Here is an 18,992-nt window from a genome sequence, read left to right on the forward strand (position 1 = left end):
GGAGGAAGCTCCTGACCCGACTGTGCCAGTCCAGGGTGAGGTGGACGAGTTTTGGGGCTCCTGAGGGGAGGGTGGGTGGGCTAAGCGACGGTGCTGGGTCCTCCGTTAGCCGGTAAGGAGGGCGGGCCGAGCGCATTTCATATTTCTTCAGGGGAACTCGGTGTGAGATGCTCTGCACCCACAACCCATGTTTTGTTTGTTACAGGTATGGAGAAGTTTAGTTTGTATTATGTTAATGAGTTATATTTGTTGTACTGTAAATGTTCATATTGTTCTTATGTAATTATTTATAGAATAATTTTATGGTTAGTGATTTGTTAATCCTTTTATATATTTTATTGGATGTTTAATTGATAGTCAATCTGTCTATTTTCTTGTATGGGGAATCAATTGTGTGTCAGACCCTTTCTTACCTTTACGAGGGGAGCCCGGTGTGAGACGCTCTGCACCCACAACCCATGTTTTGTGTGTTACAGTTAAACGTCAGTTGCAACCATTCTGTGTCCTGTCGATAACAACGCAGAGTACCTGGAAGAGACAGGTCCAGGGACAACGGGTTACATCAGGTGAGTACTTAAGAAATATTATACAAATGTGGATGAAGTAGTTATAAAAGAGATTACATCATCTGTGTGGCAAACGTGGATCTCATGGAACTGTTAAAAGGAGGAATGTGTTTCCCCTATAGGTGATGCATTTACATTTACATTTACAGCATTTATCAGACGCCCTTATCCAGAGCGACTTACAATCAGTAGTTACAGGGACAGTCCCCCTGGAGCAACTTAGGGTTAAGTGTCTTGCTCAGGGACACAATGGTAGTAAGTGGGATTTGAACCTGGGTGTTCTCGTTCATAGGCGACTGTGTTAACCACTAGGCTACTACCACCCTATGTCTGATGCCTATAGAATATGTTGTTGAAATATGTTGTTCCACATGAATATAGTTCATATGCAGATGGAGAGCACTTTAAGGGACATACCCTTCTTTCAATGGATCAGTTGCACTGATTCTTTATCGAGATGACTTTGAAGTAGTCAATCATTTAGGAACATCAAAGCAGAAACACAAAATGTGTGCAGTGTACTGGGTTATTGCTAAAATACCTGCAAAATACAGATCAACACAAAATTCTATTCAGCTTGCTTTACTCTGCAACACCTCCACACTCAAACAGTGTGATTATGAGAAAGTTCTGCTACCTCTAGTACATGATCTTGTCTCATTAGAACAGCATGGTGTTCAGCTTAGCAGCTAGGTGCAAGTGCGAACGGTGTTGGCTGGTAGTAGCCTAGAGATATGATACGAAGCAGTTGAGCTCTTTTTACTTGCAAGGAGAGCGATCAGAGATTATCATGCCTCCAAACGCTCTGTCGTCTCTTCCACTTCCTCTCATTTTATTTAATACACGGTGGTACATTCATCACAGGATCACACCATATAAGCTTATAATTTGCATGCAGGCTTGTCTCTTAGTAGACGCTCCATCACAAGGTCATGCTTGCTGGTTTCTTGCTTCTCCACGGCTGCAGGCCTCCTCTTTTCAAGTCGCAGTCATTCTGTTCTGCAAGCAACCTTTAGTCCACCAGTTTCTCATCCAAGAGACTAATGATTAAATATATGTTAATATGTTAATATATATGTCAAATATGTAATTAAAGGTTATTATATGATAACTTATATACATTTTACATTTACATTTACAGCATTTATCAGACGCACTTATCCAGAGTGACATACAATCAGTAGTTACAGGGACAGTCCCCCCTGGAGCAATTTAGGGTTAAGTGTCTTGCTCAGCGACACAATGGTAGTAAGTGGGATTTGAACCTAAGTCTTCTGGTTCATAGGCGAGTGTCTAACCCACTAGGCCACTACCAACCCACTAGGCCACTAGCTATTTTTTCCAACCTAGCTTGTTTACAGTGCCTAAAATAAAACCACATTGAATTATACAAATGATAATATTAAATAATTCTATACGGCTGATTGTAGACAAATTGCTGTTAACCTGAATATTCTCTTTTTGTATTGTTTCTTGCACTATGTAGAGTCTTACTGAGGACAGGACAACAGTGCTGCAAGTGCCCCTCAAGAGTGGGCATCATTCTAGAGGGCAACCTTGCAATGGAAGCACTCATCAACCTACCTCAAGCAATGTGCCTCTTGTTTGTCTTTAACTACTGTTGTGGAATTTGTATCCAACAGCATACATCTGAGAAGCCTCAATGTCAAAGCCCATTGAGACATACTGTATGTGATTTTGGGCTATATAAGAAATAAATGTTGTTGTTGACAGTATATATAGTCAGTGAAGCACTGATGTTTATATTTGTGTCTGTTGGTACCAGCATAGAGCAGGATCTTACACATTCCTCAGAAATAAAGCTGTCACAGACAAGAATTAACGACTGTGTGTTGTAGGCCTAGGATGAGAAGCACATAAAAGGAACACTTTCATTTTAAATTAAAACACCAATAAATAACTACAAATAAAAAAATGGCGCGGTGGCCAAGAATGGGAAATAAAAATAAATCAATTAAAACAAACCCGCAGGCGTGTGGCGATTGCCAGAACTGAAAATACACAAATACACAACCGTGCACTAACGTTCATGAAAATGCCGTCCCTCCCGAAAGGGCGGACATCTGCGGTTCTCAAGCACTGTCAGGATTGGGTACAGGTGATAAGAACAGCTGCAGTCAATCCTGACACATATTATGATCACAAAGATATATAAAAATATAAATGAATTAAATGTAAACTGAAGAGTAAATAGTAATACAAAGAGCATACAAAAAAATCAAGGATTACAAAACAAATGGTACAATAAATCTAACTAACAACGCTCTAATACAGGGGATATAACAACAACCACAAAGAATCAAAACAGAAGAGAATACAGCAAGAGCCATAAAAACAGAGACGGCTAGATGTTTGTATTTTCCAAACATGTCGTCCCACGTAGAAGTATCTATTCCTGGTCTTTCATTTTAGCAGTAAGGGTTCTAAGGCCATCTACTGTACGAGTCAGCTTCCCAAGGGGAGCCGTGTTGTTAGGGATAAAAGAACGGCATTGGTCACCGAAAATTGAGCAAACTCCACCCTTGTCTGCTAGTAACATGTCAACTGCGATGTGGTTCTGGAAGGACATAAGTGAGGTGGCTTTTAGCTGTTCTTGCACAGCTTCAAACCGATCTCTTGTGAAGTTTGATAAACGTTGCACATTGTAAGGAATGTAATTAATTCTATCTTTTTTTTTTAGGAGTTATCAAAAAAAAAAATCGATTCAAAGCCTGCAGCAACCTGATCAACTAATTTGTATTCATCAGGTACTCCTCTGGGAACTCCTATGGCATCTATGTAAGTTGAGTCAAGGGAGTCACAAGTAAAAATGTATCTTTTAACCACACAAGAGTGAACATAAGAGATCAGTACATCAGATGTAGCTAAAGGAAAAATATTCACTGGTAGGATAAGAGTAGAAAGAGTGCAGACACCTGACCAGCTCCTGGGTAAGTAGAACTTAGTGATTTACCACCACACCACTACCGGATGTCAGAGCGAACAACTTTTGGGGAATGAGTCAGGCTGTGTATGGATGCACAATACAAAACATTCACCGATCCAACATGGATATCCCCAGGAGTTAACAAAACATGTAAAATTGTTACTAGTAGGGATGCACCAAGGTCAAGGTCCTAGGCATACAATGCAATCAGATCCTACAGTTTTACCAGTAGTTTCTGCAAGGAGTAACCAGTTATTAGTGTGACCAGATATGCCAGTGATCAATTCAAAATAGTCATCAGTGGTAAGGTTGGAGACAGTACTAACACCACGGGAGGTGGATGTTTCACTCAGAATGGGTTCACTGCTAACACTTGCATCTTGACATATGATAATAGGAAACGGGATATGATAATATATGATAATAGGAAACAACCAACAGCCACTACATCGGGGCATGTCGGGTGGGATCAGGCTTGTCTTTATTAAGTTCACAGTTAATAGTAGGTTCCGTCCAGAAGGCATCAGGTTGAGTAGGGGACGTTGATGTCGAGCCCAATCAGTAGTAGTATAGGAGCTCCAATCATATCCGAGGGGTGGACCAAGATGTATGCAGTTGATCATTAGTCATATACCAAGATTAGCCTGCATAGTCTATTGCTTTATGTCCCTTGGTCCATGATGGCGCCGGTGAGGTCGGCTGCCGTTGCGACTGCTCCGACCAAGTTTAGTTTGTTTTTGTTTTTTAAACCTTCTTTCAACAACCCTACACTGGCAAATCTACCACCATGGAATGCATTAAATACTGTAGAGACACTCTTGTTTCTATTAGTATACAATGCACTTACAATACGAAGACTTTGACTGCTTTTCCGGATCCCAGCTGGCCGAGTGAAATCCATAGGAAGAACAAAGGACGCGATGCGAAGCGGCGGCCCCGGGGGAAACGAGCCGGCGTCAGGAACAGGCTGAGGGCCTGTGCACACAACACACCTCTGCCTAGCATCCTGCTCGCCAATGTCCAGTCACTGGAGAACAAGCTCGATGACCTCAGGGCCAGGGTAAAGTTCCAGAGAACTGCAACCTCCTCTGCTTCACCGAGACATGGCTGAACCCAGCGGTGCCGGACCACACCATCCAGCCGGCCGAGTTCTTCTTGGTCCACCACATGGACAGGACACGCGACTCGGGGAAGACACGGGGAGGCAGAGTGTGTTTGATGGTAAATAGCAACTGGTGCAATTCCGTTGTCCCCCTCACACACTCGTGCTCGCCGAATCTGGAACTATTGTCCATCAAGTGTCATCCCTTTTACCTTCCTCGGGAGTTCACATCGGTCATCATCAGCGCCGCTTACATTCCACCGAAAGCGGACATGGACACTGCCTTATGCAAACTGCAGGAGGCGCTCACACAGCACCAAACACAGCACCGGGTCGCTGCGCTTATTGTGGCAGGAGATTTCAATAATGCCAGCCTCAAATGCGCAGCACCGAATTTTCATCAGCATCACCTGCCCCACCAGGGGCGAAAGGACACTAGACCATTGCTACACGACCATGATACAGGGCACAATCTTAACCACCATTTGGAAAATCCGATCACGCCGCCATCTTCCTCATGCCTAAATACAAACAAAGGCTTAAACAGGAAGTTCCGGTTCAGAGGGAGGTGGCACGCTGGACGGACCAATCGGTGGCCGCTCTTCAGGACACACCGCATGACACAGACTGGGGCATGTTCCAGAGTAGTTCCGGAAACATCAGTGAGTTTGCGGAAGCGGTTGTGAGTTTCATTGGGAAACTAACGGACGACACCGTTCAGAAAACGATCGTCAGAACGTTTCCCAATCAGAAGCCGTGGGTGGATCAAACCCTTGGTCTCGCACCGCGACCTATAACGCGGGGATCGCTTCCGGGGACATGGAACCATACAAGGCTGCGTCGTACAGTGTCAGGAAAACGGTGAAGGAGGCGAAGCAGCGCTACGGGAAGAAACTGTTGGCAGGGACTCCTGTGGCAGGGACTAAGGACCATAACGGACTATAACATCCGGTACAACGAACGCGGACGTGTCTCTGGCAGACGAGCTGAATACATTCGAGGCTGCAGCTAAATGCGCTAGCGATGCTACGGCTAGCGGCTCCAACAGCTGCAGACAGGAGGACACTGCCAGCACCGAGAACGCGTTCGTCATCACCGAGCATGACATGAGGAGAGCCTTCAAGAGAGTGAACACCAGGAAGGTAGCAGGACCAGACGGCATCTCGGGGAGAATCCTCAGAGCCTGCGCGGACCAGCTAGCACCTGTGTTTACAGAGATATTCAACCTCTCTCTATCTCAGTCGGTGATCCCCACATGCTTCAAGGAGTCCATCATTGTTCCGGTCCCCAAGAAAACCCATCCTGCCTCCCTCAACAACTACCACCCTGTAGCCCTCACCTCAGTAGTGAGGAAGATCTTTGAACGGCTGATCAGAGACTTCATCATTTCTTCATTACCAGATACACTCGACCCACTACAGTTTGCGTATCGTATCCACGGATGACGCCATATCACATCTCCTCCATACAGCGGGTGAGTGCTGTATGGAGGAGATGTGATATGGCGTCATCCGTGGACACCTGGACACTCGGAAGGGAAATTATGTTAAAATGCTTTTCATTGACTACAGTTCAGCATTTAACACAATAATCCCTTCCACACTCACCACCAAGCTGGAGCACCTGGGACTCAGCTCATCTCTCTGTCAGTGGATCTCCAACTTCCTAACCGGGAGACCACAGGCAGTAAGGATGGGTGGACATGTCTCAGCCTCCATCACCCTCAGCACTGGAGCCCCCCAGGGCTGTGTTTTGAGCCCCCTGCTGTACTGCCTGTACACCCATGACTGTACAGCCACTACTAACTCCACCACCATCATCAAGTTTGCTGACGACACTGTCGTGGTGGGCCTAATCTCTGACAACGACGAGACGGCCTACCTGGAGGAGGTTGGAAATCTGGTGAACTGGTGCCAGAGGAACAATCTCCACCTGAACGTCAGCAAGACAAAGGAGTTATTAGTGGACTTCAGTACAAAGCAGGAGAGGACCTACCAGACCCCGGTCATCAACAGGAGCCCAGTGGAGAGAGTGGACAGCTTCCGTTACCTCTGTGTTAACATCACGCAGGACCTGTCATGGTCCTGTCACATCAACACCGTGGTGAAAAAGGCCTCGGCAGCGTCTTTACCACTTTAGACGCCTGAGAGACTTCAGACTGCCCTCCAAGGTGCTCAGGAACTTCTACTCCTGCACCATAGAGAGCATCCTGACGGGAAATATCTCAACCTGGTTCAGGAACAGCACCATGAAGGACAGGCGAGCACTACAGAGGGTGGTTCGATCAGCCGAATGAATCATCCATACCAAGCTCCCTGACATTCAATCTATCTACAGCAAATGGTGCTGTACCAGGGCCAGGAAGATAGTGAAGGACCCAACAATGGACTCTTGACTCACCCACCCCAACAATGGACTCTTCTCTCTGCTGCGATCAGGGAAGCACTTTCGCTCCCTGAAGTCCAACACAGAGAGAATGATGAGGAGCTTCTTCCTGCAGGCTGCCCGAGCTCTCAACAACAACAGTACATAGAACTCCAGCACTTTCACCTCCAATCACTCCGGACTCTTTTGCACAAAATCACTTTGCACAAAATCACTCTGCGCTTTTTACTTTACTGCTCTTTTTTATGGCTCTTTTTCTCTTTTCTTTAAACATTGTCTGTAACTCATTTGCACACCTTCACCCTACCAGTTACACACATTTTATGTTAAAGACGTAAAAGTGTAATATTTGGTTATATTTGCAATATTTGCATATTGGTTCATTTTATACTTGCAACATTTGCAATACTGTGGTCTGTAGTAGTCGCAAAAAGCATTTCACTGCACATCATACCGTGTATGACTGTGTATGTGACAAATAAAATTTGAATTATAGGACAAGCCAATTAGAGGAACTGAGATTGTGGCAGAAGAGTTAATGGGAAAGCACACTTGTATGAGGGACCTGTGTGTATGATTAATACCACATTGGGAAGTATTAGGAGGCACTTCAGCTAATGTCTTTCTTCTTGACTGAGGGGAGTCAGGAGATATTGGGCTTAAGGAGAAGGCAGAGTTAGTAGGGGCAGGTGTGTGACTGTTCTTGCCACAGAAGGATGGGGAGTGTAGTAATGAGACCGATAAGGAAAAAATAGCACACTGATCCTCTCAGGGACCAGCCATATATGTGAGAGGGATGCCAGGGGCAAGGTTGATCCATGATGAGCCGGGTTGGTAGCTTAGCACGCTACGCAGTAAGGACACAGATTTCTTTACTGATCTTGGGTGCATTGTCTGCACGGCCTTCTGGCGCCGCCTGTCCCCTGTTACAGTGGGACGCGTGGATCCATGTGACTCTCTCCAACCTTGACTGCAATGTGGGTTGTCAGCAGGATCTGGAAGGGTCCCATCCAGCATTGTGGTTTCCACTCTTGTCTCAAGAAGCTTTTGATTAAAAAGAAACCTCCTGGCTGGAAGCGATGGAGTTGGATTTCGGCTGGTCGTGATAGGGCAGCAACAACCTGGGAATGAATATCTGACAAGCGTTTGTTGAGAGACACACAATAAGTTAACATGTAATTCTCACACAGAGCAGTGTTCAATGGAGGGATCCTTCTAGGAGGACAAAAGACCTGTGTTAAGTGGTGTTGCAAACAAGATTTCATATGGACTCAAACCACCTCTGTTTCTTTTCCTCATTCTCATGTACATCAGGACAAGTGGTACAGCTTTAACCCAATTTAGACCCATATCAGAACTGCATTTAACCACTTTATTTTTTAATGTGCCATTCTCTCTTTTTACTGCTCCTCCACTGGATGGGTGATATCCTAAGATGAGCTGGATGTTGAACCATAGAATAAGTCAGAGCAGATTTAGAATTAGTAACCACAGGAGAGGACCTAAGGCCCATGCCTAATGTAAGCATGAGGTCAAGCATAAGATTAAATGGGCTACAATTAGAGTACAAAAAAGAATGCTTGAATAGTGAGTGAGTAGGTGAGGAGCAGGAAAGGGGCATGGTGAAGTATTCTTTCACTTCAGTTCCGCTGGCACCAATTGAGTAGATGTATTTTCCACTGTGTTTCATGCAAGGTAAATCTGATTTTTTTTATTACTGAATAAGTCGCACCAGAATCAACAATGAAAGATATTTCAATTCTATTGACAGTCAAATTGAACATGGGGACAGTCAAATTGAACACTCTTTTCAGGGGGAACCTGCAGCAGAATGTGTGGAATGTGTGTGTCAATGGGGGTGTGCATGACCTTAGGTGGAACTTCCACTAGGGCTGAAGCCACACCTTCATCTGGAGCTCCACCCCACGTCACCCATCAATCCAATTGAGGATGGCCTTGGGAGATTTGTCTTCCACTCTGTGTTCACATCTTCCACCATAGGGGGCGCCACAATTGCGTCCTCTTCCTTTGCTTTTGTTGGGGCAGTTTCTCGCCCAATGACCGCTTCGGCCGCAGTAAAAGCACACATCAAACTGTCTCTCATTCTGTTGACAAGATTTCCTGGCTCAACATGGCGAAGATCGTGGGGGTCGCATCCTCTGCACTCGCTGCCCACATCACTTCCTCGCTGCTGCCGACACCATCATCCTCGCTCTGCCCACTCTCCCGCAGACATTGCCTCTTCCGGGTTTCGCGGAGTCTCCAGGGGTGGACATCATCACACCGCGGCACTCGCCACGCTTCGACCCTCGCCTCTCTGGGAAGATAACACTCAACCTGCATGCGTAGGTCGAGATCCACGCCGAGCCGCGGCGTTACCGGGAGACGACCTACACGTGCAGGTTGAGCTAGAGTTCAAATACACACAAAGTTGCCAGGTCAAGTTAACCACACAGTTCACAAAAATGTCGGAGCTCCAGAGTGGAGGAAATTACCGGCTTTTTAAAAGATATCCTGATTGGCTACATCCTGACAGTGTTTTAATAAAATAAATTAAAAGTGCTGCATTGTGTGGTCATTGACAAAAGAATTTAATTGGGATATTTTAATTCTCTTTTATATTGCTGATTACTTAAAACATTCAAGTGTATATAACGAATGTTTTTAATTCTTATGTATTTAAGTTGACCATACTTGAATTATTTTTTTTTCCCACTGTCACTTGACGAAAATAGTTTAAGTACAACCAAATTATACGGGTTTACAGTGTAAAGTTTCACTGCTGGTGTTACATTTGCTCTGCCCCGTTTTCCGTTTACGCTGCCTGAGAATACGGTTGGACTGTGTGGCATGTGCTTTGTCATGTTTTAACATGTTGACCTTTCACTATTTCTGTTTCAATACAAGTGCTTTAATACAAGTGCAATACAAGAGTTTTCTGTTCACAGGCCCTAGGCTTGAATATGATTAAAATAATATAAGGACCAATACATTTCTAGCACATATCTCCCACAAACAAAGGGCAAAATGTTTGGGAGGGAGCATCTGCTGATTTTTGAAGCCACTTTAGGATAAATACAATGCAAATGAATGCAAGAACAGATGCTGCTGATTAAGCAAAACATTCCTACTACATGATACATGTTTCACATCCCATAGTAAAATGACTCTACATTAGTTATTTTGAGCAATAGAGACTAGGCACATTACACTGTACACAGTAGACCACTGTGTCTGCTACTTAAATGTGCTTGATCTTAAATAACCTTGAAAGTCCATAATGCTATAACATACACCTTTGAAGGGACAAATCATGCTTCAAAACATTAGAGGATCCAGACACAGGTTTTCCAGAGGAATTTTATTTATAATAAACTGAAAAAAGGTAATAGCACCAAAATAGGCTGAATGACAGAACAAATGCAAATAGACGCATACACAGGTTATGTGGCATACAATGTTCAGATAAAGACAGCAGAATCAATCTGAAAGGTAGAATAAAAAATAAAGAACAGGTGATAAGGAGCACTCTGGACACCCCAGTATTAGAAAAAAAAGCCTAGGTGATTTAATTCCTGTGCTGGAAGGAGGAAAATCAAATGTACATCAAATGTGCAATGAAGTCTGCTCAGTGATCCCCAGATGAACAGGTCTCTTTTCAAGGAAACCTCCATACTGCCCTGCCCTGTGATATATCAAGATAGGGACATTCAAATGTCGTTGTCCACTTTTCAAAGTCAGTCATCTTCAACCAGAACACCAAGTTTAGGCAATGTGTTGCTTCAACTGCTTCCTTCTCTGGCAAAAATGCCACTCAGTCCTGCAAAGAGCTGTATGAATCTCTTGTTGAGGCCCATGTCAGTAGAGACAAGGGACTGGAGACAACCATTGAGGGGACCTACGAGCCTCAAGGTCCCACCTCCCCAAAGAGAAACCTGCCTCCCTCCCACACTCTGTACAGATAGCGGAAATGGGGTGGATGTAAGGTTGTTGCTGGAGTGCACCACAGGGTGGTGCTCTGATGTGGGATTTGGGAAGTTCTGGGGTAATTTCCGAATGGGACGGCATCTTGCTTTGACTGGAAGACTTGCTTGGTGTGTGAGAATACGGCTGTATATTAAAAAGCCACTGTCCCAAAAAAACATCCACAGTATTAACCACAACGCAGAGTCTCAGGACGCGTTCAAAGGTTGATGAGGAGCATCAGTATCCACAGTCTGGGTTACAAATACCATTGCACAATTTGAAATGCATTTAAAACACAGGTCAGGAAATTTTTTTACAAATCTTACAAACAAGCAGGTAAATTAATGCTACACAGTACAGGTTGTTGCTTTAATAGTCCTCCCCTACGATGCCTGCACATTCTCAAAATCATCTACAGAGTTAAACCTGCCTTCCCTATTCTATGCATGTGTGTGTACATTTATTAGAGCTGTATTTTTATCATTTTAGTCGAGCTGGGGTAGGTTCAAGTCGAGCTTGCACCATAGATGATTGGTCAGCAAACACGTACTTACGGTGTTCTGTTTTGGATTTTGTTGTACCTTTTAAGTTTTAGTCCTCTGTTGCCACCTGGCAGCATAATGTCTATGTAACGCACACTCAACTTCAACATTTACCTGCGATAAATAGAGAAACAGCCACAGTACATAGAATGCATGACAAATAGGGCTGGGGGTAAGCGATCATTTTTAAAATGATTATTCGGGCGATTATTTGACCTAATATCATTTTTCTGTTATATAAAAAAAAAACACAAAATCACTAATTGCCCATAAAGATAAAATAGATTACTTTATTATACAAAAGTATCCAAAGCCAAACATCTTCTGCTTAAAACAAAATAACAGCAGTGTTTCGTTAAACAAAACTCTTTTACAGTACCAATATGTTTAACTGTTTTGAAAAAAAAGTTGTAGTGCAAAACAAAACACTGTGGAGTTCACAGTATGGATATCCCAACTTGTTCAAGACAAAATATAATTACTGTTTCACAGCCCGAGAATAAATCTCTTGTATAAAAGATGCAGTGCATACTTCACAGTATGGACATTCCTGAGTTTTTAATGCAAAATAAAATTAGTGTTTTACAGTTTTTAAGGAAGAAGACTCTCTTTGAAAGACTGAAAATAAATCTCTTCCTTAAACATCTAAAAAAACACTGTGCAGTTCACAGTATACATTCCTTTGTGTTAGTTTAACAATTTCCTAGTCACAAAATAAAGTATTGCAAAATGAAATATAACTTTTGTTACTGTGTGCAATATAGAGCTTCATACTTCACTCCTCCTCTACATTACCTCTGAATTGCTGTGGAGGAATGTCAGCATGTCCACATGGTCTTTAGTGAGGCTTGCTCTGTTTTTGCTTACAATTGTCCCTGCTGCTGAGAACAAACATTCAGAGGGTGTGGATGTAGCAGGTGCACCCATATAGGATTTTGCCACAGCAGCCAGGGCAGGGAATCTCGTTTCAGCTCGCAGCTCGCCACTTTGGTGATGCAAACTGGCTGTAAGCCAACACTTGTAGCTGGATAGCAGTGTTCTGTTAGCTATAAGTTATCCATCCTTACCAATAATTCCAGCAGTATATGCTGTTTCTAACAAACATTAGCTCAACACTGTTTAGCCACTAGGTATTAGCAGAAATCAAACACAAACACCGTTAGCTCACATCAACAAAGTGCGGAGAGCTCAAGTACACATTGCACAATTCACTACTAACATTACACAAACATGCAATTAATTTAGTAAACATTGGTGAGAATAACGTTACTTACTTCTGTTCTCTGGTGTCACGAGTAAAAATTAAGGTGCCTTTGCTTCAGATGCTCCCACATGGAAGTCGTGCTGGTGTGGTATGCTAGCTCCATCTTGCAAAGAATGCATATAACTATATTGTTACATTTCTGGCTATGTTTAAAATATTCCCATACCTTTGAGGTAGGACGGCAAGTTGTTTTCTGATGACATGTATTGCTTGGGAGTGCAGGCTGCTGAACCTGAAAAGTGGACAGAGTTTCATTATCCATGCTGCTTTGTTTTGGTCACCCGCATGTGTTTGGGGAGTGGGCGTGATGTGTCGACTAGTGGATTTGACGTCAACGTTTTTTTGAAACCAAGTCATCAAAGTCATCTACGTGTCGCTGCAGGCCTAATGATAAAGCCTGAACCACAACCTTCAGGAAATGGCCATGAGGGGGCATATGTCCAACCGTTTCATGCAGCATTCAGTACTGCAGATCAACATAGGAGCCCTGTACATCCTTACTTAGACAGAAGGGACAGTATGTCGGATCTCACGAACTTGTTTCCACTGGTCTCATTCAGTTCAGCAACTGCCCTGAATGCTCAATCTCTCAACCTGGGAAAAAGCAGCTTGGGAAAAACTCTGCAAAACATACCAAATTGTCACGGGTGGGCTGGACATGGCAATGAAGGAGGACCCATATGCACAATTTCACACGACAGGGGTTTAATACATAACACGAGACAAGGGAACATAAACATGCACAATGACCCGACAGTGAACAGACACGAACAGGATAGCTTTATACAATTATACACACGTGGGCAAAATTGTTGGTACCCTTCAGTCAATGAAAGAAAAACTCCCAATGGTCACAGAAATAACTTTAATCTGACAAAAGTAATAATAAATAAAAATTCTATGAAATTTAACCAATGAAATTCAGACATTGATTTTCAACCATGCTTCAACAGAAAAACTCATGAAACAGGCCTGGACGAAAATGATGGTATATTTTGTTGCACAACCTTTTGAGGCAATCACTGCAATCAAACGATTCCTGTAATAGTCAATGAGACTATTCTTCTCAGCAGGTATTTTGGCCCACTCCTCATGAGCAAACTGCTCCAGTTGTCTCAGGTTTGAAGGGTGCCTTTTCCAGACGGCATGTTTCAGCTCTTTTTAAAGATGCTCAATAGGATTGAGGTCAGGGCTCATAGAAGGCCACTTTAAAATAGTCCAATGTTTTCCTCTTAGCCATTCTTGGGTGTTTTTAGCTGTGTGTTTTGGGTCATTGTCCTGTTGCAAGACCCATGACCTGCGACTGAGACCAAGCTTTCTGACACTGGCCAGCACATTTCTCTCTAGAATCCCTTGATAGTCTTGAGATTTCATTGTACCCTGCACAAATTCAAGACACCCTGTGCCAGATGCAGCAAAGCAGCCCCAGAACATAACAGAGCCTCCTCCATGTTTCACAGAAGGGACGGTGTTCTTTTCTTGATATGCTTCATTTTTCCATCTGTGAACATAGAGCTGATGTGCCTTGGCAAAAAGTTCAAATTTTGTCTCATCTGTCCATAGGACATTCTCCCAGAATCTTTGTGGCTTGTCCACATGTAGTTTGGCAAATTCCAGTCTGTCTTTTTTACGATTTGTTTTCAACAATGGTGTCCTCCTTGGTCGTCTCCCATGAAGTCCACTTTGGCTCAAACAACGACGGATGGTGCGATCTGACACTGATGTTCCTTGAGCTTGAAGTTCACCTTGGATCCCTTTAGAAGTTTTTCTGTGCTCTTTTGTTACCATTTGTGTTATCCGTCTCTTTGATTTGTCATCAATTTTCCTCCTGCAGCCACATCCAGGGAGGTTGGCTACAGTCCCATGGATCTTAAATTTCTGAATAATATGCGCAACTGTAGTCACAGGAACATCAAGCTGCTTCGAGATGGTCTTATAGCCTTTACCTTTGAAATGCTTGTGTATAATTTTCTTTCTAATCTCCTGAGACAACTCTCGAGCCCACGGTAGCTTTCGTAGGCCATTGAGAGTCTGTCACGCTTGGGGAACCGATAAAAACAGGACATGGATCATGGTGGGGAACTGGCGCTATCCGAGGGTGCGTCGCTGGAATCCGGACGAGACTGCGGCGTCGGGGAACGTTCATACATGGAACCTTGAACATGAAACTGTGGAGCAGACGTCCTCCCGACCAACCACGGCTCCCTGGATCTCAGCTGCTATTGAGATGAAGCTATTGCTTCATCTCAATGAGTACTATGGCACACCAGAAGTCACCGAAGTCTAGAGGCTAGAAAAAAATAGGGATGGCCATAAATTAAGAGGGCTCGGAGACCTACTGATGGAAATTCAGGCAGCTAAAACAGATGGAGACCTACTTAGTCTTGGGTACTTAGACATTCCTTGTGGAGTTAACCCTATTGTGCAGAAACTGCCATTTTATCTTCAGAAGTGGCTTACACTTGGTTTCTGTCACAACCATGCGGGCATGATGAAGCAGGTGAATGGAGAGGAGGACAAAGAGGTGACGAGAAGACGATGAAGGAAGGACGCAATCGCTGACATCATGAAACCGGGGTTTAATGAGTGAAGCACTAGACAGGGGAGACATCCGAGACACTGGTGAACATGGAACATAACTTTAAAGACCTGACAGCGAACAGAAACGAACAGGTCAGTTTTATACAATTGAAACAGGTGAAAACGATTAGGGAACATTTCACAGGACAACAGTGAAACTCTGGTCTGGATCCCGGACCAGAGTAACCTCTTTCGGACCAGATCATGACAGAACCCCCCCTCTTAGGGCACGACCCCTGGCGGGCCAGGCAAAGCTGTCCACGAAGGAGGGAGGGAAGTCCATACAGAGAGTCTGAATGGATAGAGTGGACGATCAGAGGAATCGGGGAATCGATTCAAGCGGAGAAGAGGAGAGAACCAAATGAGAAACAGCGAGAGGAATGATAAATGAATGAATGAGTGGTCAGGTATTCACGATGGACAAGCGGCGGATGTCCTGCGCAGACGGCTTCGAGCCAGTGTGGTACCGGCCCCTCGTCCGCATGCACCCACACCTTGTATAAATGTCGCGAATTTAGAGATAACAACAACAACATTTATTTCTTATATAGCCCAAAATTACATACAGTATGTCTCAATGGGCGTTGACAAGCCCTACAGTTGACACCCCCCACACTTGACCCTTCTGCACACAAGGAAAAACTCCACACAAAAAAAACTCTAGGAGAGAGAAAAAAAGAAAGGAAGAAACCTTGGGAAGGAGTGATACAGAGAGGGACCCCCTTCCAGGGTAGAGTGAGTCTGCAAATGGTCTCAGTGCAGGGTTTGTGATGATTTGTACAATAGGAAAGAAAGAACGAAAAAATTATAATAAGTCCTACAGATGTAGGGTTGGAGAAGGCCAGAATGTAGTCCAGTGTCATGGTCTACATTACATGTCCATTATGGTGTTACTGGTCCATTTGAAGATCCCTGAAGCTGTAGTTGTTACGGTGGTGGTGGCTGTGGTGACCCTCTGGTTCGTTTCATGCTATGTCCTCGTTTAGCAGTTGTCATGAACCAGGATTTATCTGCTGGTCTTTATCTGCTTCACTGGAGTCTGCCAGTAGTCTGGGCACAAACAGAAGCAGCGGCAGACAGTGGCACTGTACGACCAATACTGAAATATGTTGTAATAGTGGTATATTGGGGCTACAGGACAGCCTAACTAGGGTGAATTTAACACTGTCTGTGTCTAACAGGGGGACTCTTTGATAAACTGGACTTTATAATTGACACTGTGTCAAAGTGAAGTGAAATGAGGGTCTAGGACTTTAACAAAAAGCCAGAGAAAACAGATGGTCCGCAGTTGTGGAACAGCTTGCCTCAGACACAGTCTCAGTGTTTAAATCCAATCTCAAAACCTATCTGTTTTCTCTGGCTTTTTGTTAAAGACTGCGATCAAGATCAGGCTTTTTAATCAGGGGTCTAATGACTGCTACCTTGAACGAACTTGGTACGTGGCCAGTACCTTGTTGGAAGCTGATCCAAAGCGCAAGTACATTGATTTGACGACGAGATTAATTCATGCTCTTTAATAAGGTAAGCCCTTAGAAGAAAGAAAAGCACTTCTAAAAAAAGGGACCATTCACCATACTCACTAAAAACTTGAGCAGGATCAATGGAGACTGAAGGCAGGCAAGTACGCGGCTTTATGGTGGAACCAGTCAGTGGCAACATTACACTTGCTCTGCCACCTCTGATAGAATGTAATGAAACTCCTAACTATCGCACAGAAATCCTCATTCTCATTTAAAACACCTTGCTAAGCACATTCCCAAACTCGATTCTCAAGCTTCTATTTTACTCTTGTTAGGCATAGATTTAATCAGAGCCAACAGGGTTCAGTCAAGAAGACAATTGAATGGTCAAAATGCACAAAAACTGAGTTGGCTGATTGTGTGTGCATCGAGCAAGTGCACAAACCAGTCCTGGTTCATTCTTACTACACCATTGTATTGAGAAATGGAGGTCCTTCACTTTTCCAGTCCTGTCCTAACAACTGCATTGTAAAAGAAAGATTCTGTCACATGGAACCTTGTTCATTGATCTTTTCAAAAAGAGAGAGTCATGCTAAGGTACCAAACAGAGTGGCACATAACATGTTTCAGACAACAAAAGACATTGATTCTGGGTCCCATTCAGCAGAAGATGTGCATTTCCTGGATATCATGGACCACAAAGTTTACAAGGATGAAAGGAACTTCTGGATGGCCCCACTGTCGTTCAGAGCTTATCGGCCACCTCAACTCTTTGCAACGCTCATTTATGAGAACACCCGAAATGCAAAAACAGTTCATCGCGTTCATGGAAAAGATCTTCCAGAATGGTCACAGAGGAAGCACCCTCACTGAAACCTGGAGAAGAACACTAATACTTTGGATCCTATCATCCTAAAAAGCCTTCTCATATAAGAGTCGTGATCGACTCCAATGCACAGCATAAATGCCTTTTGCTGAATCAAGTACTCTTAACCAAACCTTAATAACACACTCGTAGGATTGCTCCTCTGCTTCAGAAAATAATTAGTCACCCTGTTTGTGGACAAACTTTCTCAGGTTCCTCTGGTTAAAAAAAAACGACCCTAAGGGCAAAGTTGCAAGTTCCGATTGCCAGCCAGTGTCCTGGGAAGTTTTTGGACGATCTTCTCCAAGGCAATGTCAAGTCAAGTCTCAAGTTTCTAGTCCCAAGTCCAAGTCAAATGACTGAAATGAACCTTCTGCAGATAATATTGCATTGGTGTATGTTTTAGATTAAAAGCATGTACTGTACTACACTGTATCTTTTATTATACACAGTATCAAAATTGACCAGAACTTCAGATGTCTATGAACATGTAAATTAATTTACTTGCTTGAATGATAAGCTAATAATATAGTCACACATATAGAATTCTTGTTTTTTTTTTTTGCGCTTGCCTTCCACTCCATTACATAAATAATTCCATGGAATTGTTTGTTTATGAGTTAATTCACAACATCCAAGTCTTTGAGGGCAAGTCTAAAGTCAAGCCACAAGTCATTGTTTGTGCAACTTGAGTTCGAGTCTTAGACTAGAGTCCCAATCTCTGCCTTAGTGGCACCTTGGCTGTTCAGGATTTGATCCCACAACCTTTACCCACTAGGCCATTACTGCAAAAGGTAATCTTTGTTATGGGTGATATGCAATCACAGGGGTGAAACTGTCCATGGCGAAATTATGGCCCGTAGGGCTGCACGAGCAGTGGCCCTGGAGGGCCAGAGGCTGGAGAAGAGTCAGGTTGAAAGGGGTCGTACCGAGAGAGCGAGGATCATCCTTTGAGTAAGCAAAGACAACATTCTTGGGAGCTCGGAAGTTAAAGAGCATCGGGGTCAAACACAAATAGGTACAAAGTAGTGCTTCAATTTCTCTGTGTGAAGGAAAGTCCAAAGTGCTGTATAGAGCATTGATTTTTGCAGTTTACATTGTATTTTTAAGCATGTTTGTCAGTTCACAGACACAAACCAAAGGGAAGCAGAAAATATCGAAATTGTCATACATGAAACTTTCTCACTCAAACAGCTTCCCTGTTATTCTGTAAGCTTTCCCAGTTAACAGTCAGATGCAACAGTTTAAGAACAGTCCTGTGGATGCAGAATAAAACGTCTCTACATTAAAGAAATAAAGTCCAGTTGCCACAACT

Source organism: Denticeps clupeoides, chromosome 16, assembly GCF_900700375.1.
Source record: "Denticeps clupeoides chromosome 16, fDenClu1.1, whole genome shotgun sequence".
Classification (NCBI taxonomy): domain Eukaryota; kingdom Metazoa; phylum Chordata; class Actinopteri; order Clupeiformes; family Denticipitidae; genus Denticeps; species Denticeps clupeoides.